We start from the raw sequence: 7714 nt of genomic DNA on the forward strand, positions 1-7714 counted from the left end.
AGCAACACTTTTAGAAACATGTATTTATTCATCTTCAATAAGCTGAACTATTGTCCTGTTTGTAGTTTTTTCCCTCATGGGTGACTTCTTGACAGACTCTGTCACATTCTTTTAACACAATCCAGTCATGCTATGTTAGCGTACATTCTCTTAAATTTCATGGAGCTTCATGTATATAACAAATGTCTTGATGTCAGACCCTAAATATGTCATTTTTTTCTGCAACAAAATACTCCCTATTCCACTCCTTTTCTCCTTACAAAATGGGAAGAGTGAGACTGTGCATCTCATGAAGATGTCACAAGTACATGTTAAGTACCCAACAAGTTGACAATAAATGTTAGCTAATTTTTAGACTTCCATCATGATAAAAGGAAAATAAGTTACAGTTCATCAACTTTGCTCCTAAAGAGTCATGCTAGATCGATTACTCACTATCACATTCATGCCAAATAGTCATCAAGCTTCCCACCCCAAACTTCATGATTACACAATTAATGTTCTTTCATGCCTTGGGGTCTATGGGTCACCCGTGTGATTTTATGATATGATCTGGGCTTGGCTGACCAAAGTTAAGTTCCTTCTTAAGGCTGCAGTCAGCTCGTGAGTTAGTTTCAGGCTGATTGATGGGTCTCAAGATGCCTTAACTAAGCTAGTTGCTCTCTCATCCTACTGCAGAATAATCCGTGCTTATGTCATGGTGTGGCAGGCATTCAAGAGAGCAAGCAGAAGTGGCTAAAATGTCTTTAGAGGCTCAGGTTCAGAAACAACATACTTGTTCTGCTACATACTATTGGCCGAAGCATGCTCCAAAGAGGACTGCCCACATCCAAGGAAGCAGGTGAACTTGGCTCTGTCTTTTGATGGGAGAGATTGAATATAAAAACGGTGAGTATGAGGAGGATATTTAATGGAGACAAAATGCAATCAATCTACTGCAGACAGACATACAGACAAAGAGGCAGGTAGACTCACATTTCCTTCTTCCCACACATCCTCTTCCTGGCCTGTTCTGCCTATACCTCAAATCATTCAGTGTATGGCTAGTACTCTGAGTTCAAAACATGAGCCCAGCAGTCACTTGTGAGCAGCGTTCATTCTCTCGTCCTTCCTCAGTGCAGTTAGCAGAATGAAATATGAAATCTGTGCCGGCCATAGGCTCCCCTCCTCCTCCCCTCCCTCCTCTCCCTCTCTCTGTTCTCCTCCTCCTTCCCACCCTGGTGAGTTACACTAGAAAGAACCCTTTCCTTGTATGATTAAAGCCCTATTCCTAATGTCAAGATATACTAATTGCAAATGCAGAAACCTAACTGGTTTTAGCCTGTACAGTCATCCTGGATTATTTGATTATATTTAATAGGGCACTAAGTGCCAGACTAACTTGTACTATTTGCCAATTTGAGCTACGATGACTGATTGCTTCCTAGGAATTGGGTCTTCCATGTGGTCCCTAATTTGAGTAGAATTTTCCTGGAATATCCATGTGGCTCCCTGTCAGCTGATACCATCCCAAGCAAAGCAGTGACTCCCTACAGTGTGGTGTATTACTGAGCTGCAATATTTGATAGGCATGTTAAGTGCATTCTCAATAGTATTTGAAGCCAACTGTAAGTTTACTGGGATATACCACATTATATATCAAAGAACTTGACTCCTTTCAATTCAAACCTGATTATGCTTCTTCACAAAAGAAAATATCTTTAGTAAACTACCCAGGAAAGATAGTGTATTTTCTGAAATGTATATTATCCCAAATGTGAGATAAAACAGATGTTGACATGGGCTGGATCTGGTAGAAACTGGGCCAGATGTGTATGTTCTAACAAATGGCAGGAATCTAAATAAAATTTATGACTAAAAAGTAATGTGACAGAAAATACCCTGTAACAGGTGTGAGATACAAAGGACATACATACTTCCTTATTCTTCATTTTACATGTTGTAAACATGCATATATACATGCATACAATATATGTGTGTATATATGCATGTATTTATTATGGCATACATAGTACAATTGATGCAAATCTTAACTATAAAAATTATTGAAAATAATTTTAATTGGAGGACTGCCCAATTCCCCTGAAACCCAAACTGTGTCAGTTAGTCAGTTAATTTAATAAAAATCTCAATATTTTATTTTTGAAAATACAGAACACAGAAAGAGAAAGAGGGGAGATGCAAGGTCAAGAGAGATGGAAGAAAGGAGGGAGAGAGGAAAAGCTGTGTTTAGAGTGGTTACTACAGAGCTCAACTTAATGCACCATCATCACCCATCCTGTTCAAAAGGCTTCAAACAATATGCCTCTTTTAAGTAAACAGAGACTGGGAAGTGCTCCCTCACTTACACGATGCTTTCTAAGAGGATCCACTGTAGCTTGGTTCTTCACAGAACCAAGGGTTCTTCATAAGGTGCCTCACGGGGACTCCATCCCCAAGGAAGTATTAGCAGGCAACACTCACCCACTGCCTTTGCCCTGGTTCCTTACAGCCTCCGTCATAGGAGCTATGCTCTGACAATCAGAAACATCCCCTGGGCCAGGCTTTAAGCTAAGTCAGCCAGAAGCAGGATTCACGTGAATTCTACCCAACCTCGTCATTTGGGAATTTATTTGGGGAGAAGATATTTTAGAATGTATATGATATTGTAGTGGTTAATCTTGATTTTCTACTTGATTGGTTATAAAATCAATTAAGAGATACATCTCTGGGCAAGCTAACCTACACCAATTATTTCAGTAAAGATGCTGGCTTTGTATTAATCACAGCGGATTCTACAGCACTAATGTGCCATCTCCCTAGCTACCCCTTGACCTTTTTACATCATGGTCATGCATGAAGGGACATGCCTGGAGGACCCAGAGCCAAACTAAAGATAGAATTGGAGAATACAGCTGAGCTAAGTCAACCTTACATTACGGTGTAGATAGTCTTGTTCCTGTTATATGCTGTCTGAAATTCAACTGCCCAAATGAGAATAATGCACATACTTATATGACTAACTTAAGAATGAGATGAGATCATGCATTCAGAAATGTGTGCACAGTACATGGTACATGGAAAGAGCACAATAGTTAAAGGTTCTTTTCTGTAAAGTGCCTCCTGGATATGATCTTTCCTCCAGGAAGCTAGATTTCTCCAAAGCCACTTAAGCTTTTCCTTCCATCCAGTGGCTGCTTCTCCTCCTCTCTTGAGCCTTCTGTTCTTGCTAACGATCATTTGCTCCATCACCAAAGAATTAATAAAGACCATAGTGCTAGAATCAAAGTTGCAGAAAATGTTAGGATCATGACAGGCAGCTTGTAGTTTGATTGGACCACCTCCAGCACACATGAGCAATACATTAACTCCATATTGCTTCCATATTAGGATAGACCAAAAGAAATAGAAGAAGAGTAGCAGGTAGGGCTAGGTGCCGGTGGAGAAATTTCTTTCACTCCACTGAGGCATAAGAAACAAAAATTCATTCATGGGTCAGCAGTTTTGTGCTACTCCTAAAAAAAAATGGCTCCACCAGAAAAAGATACAGTGAGGAAAATAGATGACCTCTGCTCCAGGGTGTGTTTGGCCAAGAATGGAGAACACAGAATACTCAGAGAGAAATTTTAGGTTACATGCTACTTTTGCCTGCAAACAAGTCAACCCTACCTTATCCATAACTGATTGCACTAGTGATATTAAGCAGCATAGGCATGTGGGATCAGAGAAGACCGGACAGGCAGCACAGTTTTCACTTAGATGTTTATGTTATAATACATGACTTGATAATAGCAAAAAAAAGAAAAAAGAAACAAAAATTCAGTTCTAGCTTTTATTAGCTGCTGTATCATCTTACTTTCTACCCACTGTCCTCAAAATCAGGCAGTGCAGTCACTTAACAATGGGGACACACTAAAGTGCATTGTTAAATGGTGTGCTTTCATCACTGTGTGAACACAATGGAGTAAATGTACATAAATTAATATGTATATGCATCCATCATGAGGTGATATAATTTTATGAGAGTGACATTGGATATGCAGCTCATTGATGACCAGTTATGTGGCCCATCGCTCTGTATACATCAGTCTTTCTTGTCTAAGAATGGAGACCAGCTTGGTTTGGTTGGATTGGGGCAGACTCATCCTCTACAGGCTCTGGGATAAGTAATAAGTCTCTGGCTGTATAAGAAAATAATGGTCAACATAATTTTCCTATGGGGGAGAGAGGAAGACTTGTATGTGATAACAGACCAAAGGACCAGGAAGCCTCCCCAGAGAAGTGTTGTGTGCAGATGCTGCAGAGTGTATTGTTTACTGTCCAATGTTAACTTTTCCTTTCCTGTTTGTAATCTCTTCTCCATGCTCCAGTTAGGTCTGTTCCGCATCACAGTCTGGTTGGTGCTGGGTTTGAAGGGCTAAGGAAATGGTTTGTGGTCACACTGGAGCGAATAAAAAAAAATCAGATGACATAAAATTACCCATGTCGTGAGGATGTAGTCAGAGCTAAGTGAAATTTGAGGGGTGTTGCCATGAACCTGCCAAATGGACTTCAAAGTGTTCCAGACAATCACCTGGGGAGGAAACTGTGTTCTGCTGAGAGTTGGCTCAGCATGTTGCCCTGTGAATATTCGATGTGGGGGTGACCCCCAAGGAGTGGAAGCCGAGAGCTTTATGAATCATAATCTCGAGAACAGTGGTTCGGCAGCTGCCAATTCTTCGTCCTCAGGCAATATTCCAGAAGCATCTGTGTTGGGGTGAGGTCAAAGTCTTGAAGCCCATTTTTCAGGTGAGGATCTGAATCTTGAGCCTGTTGTGAGAATACAGGGACTGAAGCATCAGGTCCCAGGTTTCTCTGTCTCTAAAGACCAGGCTGTTCTTTGTACCAGATGGCGGCTTGTGAGTCAGCATGCTCAGGATTTGCATCCAGCCCAAACCTGCAGCCAGATTCCCTTAAAAATTTCAAGTGTGACTTCAGGTGAGATGGGGGCAGCTGACTCCTGCCCAGTGTGATTGTGGAGGTGCTCCAAGAAGTGCGTGAAGTGAAAGGACATGGAAGGGCACAGACTGCTCTGAGTGATGATGGAGTGGGATGTACATGGATGGGCAGCCAGCATGCTAGGCCAGGTGGGTTGGAGTAGGGATATCCCATGGAAATTAGTTCCCACACCCCATGTCAAGAATGGAAATGACACTTAGGATTCACCAACTGTGGCTTGAGTTTTCCTGCCTTTCCCACAGTCAGGACAAATATTTGTCACCCTCCAGTCCCACAGCCGCTCAGACCCAACCAAGTAAACACAGGGACTTATTTTGCTTACAAACTGTATGGCCGTGGCAGGCTTCTTGCTAACTGTTCTTATAGCTTAAATTAATCCATTTCTACAAATCTATACCCTGTCACGTGGCTCGTGGCTTATCGGCATTTTCACATGCTGCTTGTCCTGGCGGCGGTGGCTCCAGGCAGTGACTCCTGCCTTCCTGTTCTTTTATTTCTCCTCTCTGTTAGTCTCGCCTATACTTCCTGCCTAGCCATGGCCAATCAGGTTTTATTTATTGACCAATCAGAGCAACTTGACATACAGACCATCCCCCAGCACAGCCAAGTGCAGACCATCTCGGACACCTGCACTCAGGCCCATGGTCCTAATCATCCTCTATGCGGACCTGCTGGGTAAAGCCACAAGGAACCCAAGAACGGGCTCCCATAGGACATACAGAACATTCCACAGCAATCAACCACTGCCATTCAACTGAATTTTCTATGTTGTCTCACACAAGCTACATATAGCTACTGAACACTTGGAACAGGACCAATGTGATAAATGAATTGATTCTTATGTATTTTAATGTAATTGATGATATGTGGTCAGTGGTGTACTAGACAGTACCCACTAGACCAACTTACTGCCCCACATGGCTGTGGTTTAACTGTTAGTCAGAGGGCTAGGCCCCACTCCCAGGCTTGCATACCAAGAATGAATAGAAAGAGCTCTGAAGCCATACTACCTCATCTAAGCCAAGTTCTTGTTTTCCATCCACATTACTTCTTGGTAGCTCAGTTTCTCCATCTCCAAACTGGGGATTAGAAACTGCAACAACTTCCTTGGGTTGTTGTGAGAGTGACATACACTAGTGTTGGGAAATTGCATTACATGGTCTCCAGGACAGAGTGAAATAAAACAGATGTCAGATGGGCATGCATTAACTCAGTCAATACTGGTGTCTCTGCTGTTGGCCAGGTGCTGTGCACCATTAATTGATGAGATGCAGAGAGGACCCAGATACAGTCCCTTCCTTCAAGGAGAATATTTAATGACTCCCTCATCTTGAGACGTTGTACTTGCTCTACTTCCTTCATTGCCAGAGAGTGTACAATGTGCAAAGAGAAGCAGTGAACTGAGGAAGAAAGAAACGTGACAGTGTGACAGCACTTGACACATGGCGGGAATTCCATGTGCAGCCACAGGTTTTCTGTAAGATCTCACTTCCGAGTGAAATTCTGTGATTTGCAAAACTAGAATGGAGTAAGCTTCTACCATAGTCCCAATATCATGTACCGTGGGCTCTCAGGCATGACAAGTAGGTGATGTTGGTATGTGCTTTTCTTTGCTGCACTTCTTCCCCTGGCTGTATTTCAGATAGAGCCTGGTACCCGAGGACGTGAAGGCCATGGATGCTTCACAAATTCAGAAGTCCAGCAAGGTATACTATATGATTTATTTAATCAAACGCTAAGTAACAGGTTTCCCCATAGCAGCCATTGACGCTTTTTCAGAGGATGCTAGAAGTTGGTATGTCCATCAAAACTTCCCATGTTAGGACTTCGATTCCTTCGTGCAGCAGTGGAGTACAGCATGAGAAGAGCCCTTGTAAGCAGATTAATGTTTCTGAAATCAGCTCTCCAGAAGTGAGCTCTTACTCTCACATGACTCAATCAGTTTTCACTGGGCACATGGTGGTGGTGGTGGTGTATGTATTTATATGTACATGCTTACCCATGTGTATGCATGGAGGCCAGATGTTGACAGTGGGTGTCTTTCTCTACTACATTCAACCTTTCTTTGTGTGTGTGTGTGTGTGACAGGGTCTCTCATTGAACCTGGAGCCCACCAGTTCAGCTAGACCGGCTGACCAGCAGGCCTCCAGTACCTTCCTGTCTCCAATCCTCTCCTTGTCCTGCAGGTTATAGGTACTCACTATACTGCCTGGCTTTTACATGGGTGCTGGGAACCCAAGCTTGGGTCCATATGCTTGATCAGAAGGCCCTTTGCCCACTGAACCGTATCTCCAGCTCCAGAGCAGACAGCTAGAAGGCAACATTACCCTCACGCTTTGGCTGCTTGCAGCCATTATTTGACTCAGTAAAGTTCCTTAGAGCTGGGGTTACTTAACCTTTGACATTGAACTTCCAGAAACAAGAGTCATGAGCTAAATAGTCCTCTTTTACTTACGTTATCCAGTTTCCTATATCCTGAGATAGCAACAGAAAATAGACTAACACAGTGGATGAAACCCATGTCTTTGGAGAGATCCTAGTTCTTGCCCTTAAGTGGCTGATGATGATTCTAGGAATGGCATTTAATTTTTGGTCATCAAATTAGACCACGCATGTCCTTTGCTAAGACGTCAAGCAAAAGTGGCATCAGGCCCAATCAAGTGCAATGAAGTTCAAAACAAAACTTCTGGGAAGAAATGATATGTCTTTCCAAAGACCTTCAAAAGAAAGACTCCTG

The sequence above is a fragment of the Peromyscus maniculatus genome, chromosome 9, assembly GCF_049852395.1.
Source record: "Peromyscus maniculatus bairdii isolate BWxNUB_F1_BW_parent chromosome 9, HU_Pman_BW_mat_3.1, whole genome shotgun sequence".
Taxonomy (NCBI): Eukaryota; Metazoa; Chordata; class Mammalia; order Rodentia; family Cricetidae; genus Peromyscus; species Peromyscus maniculatus.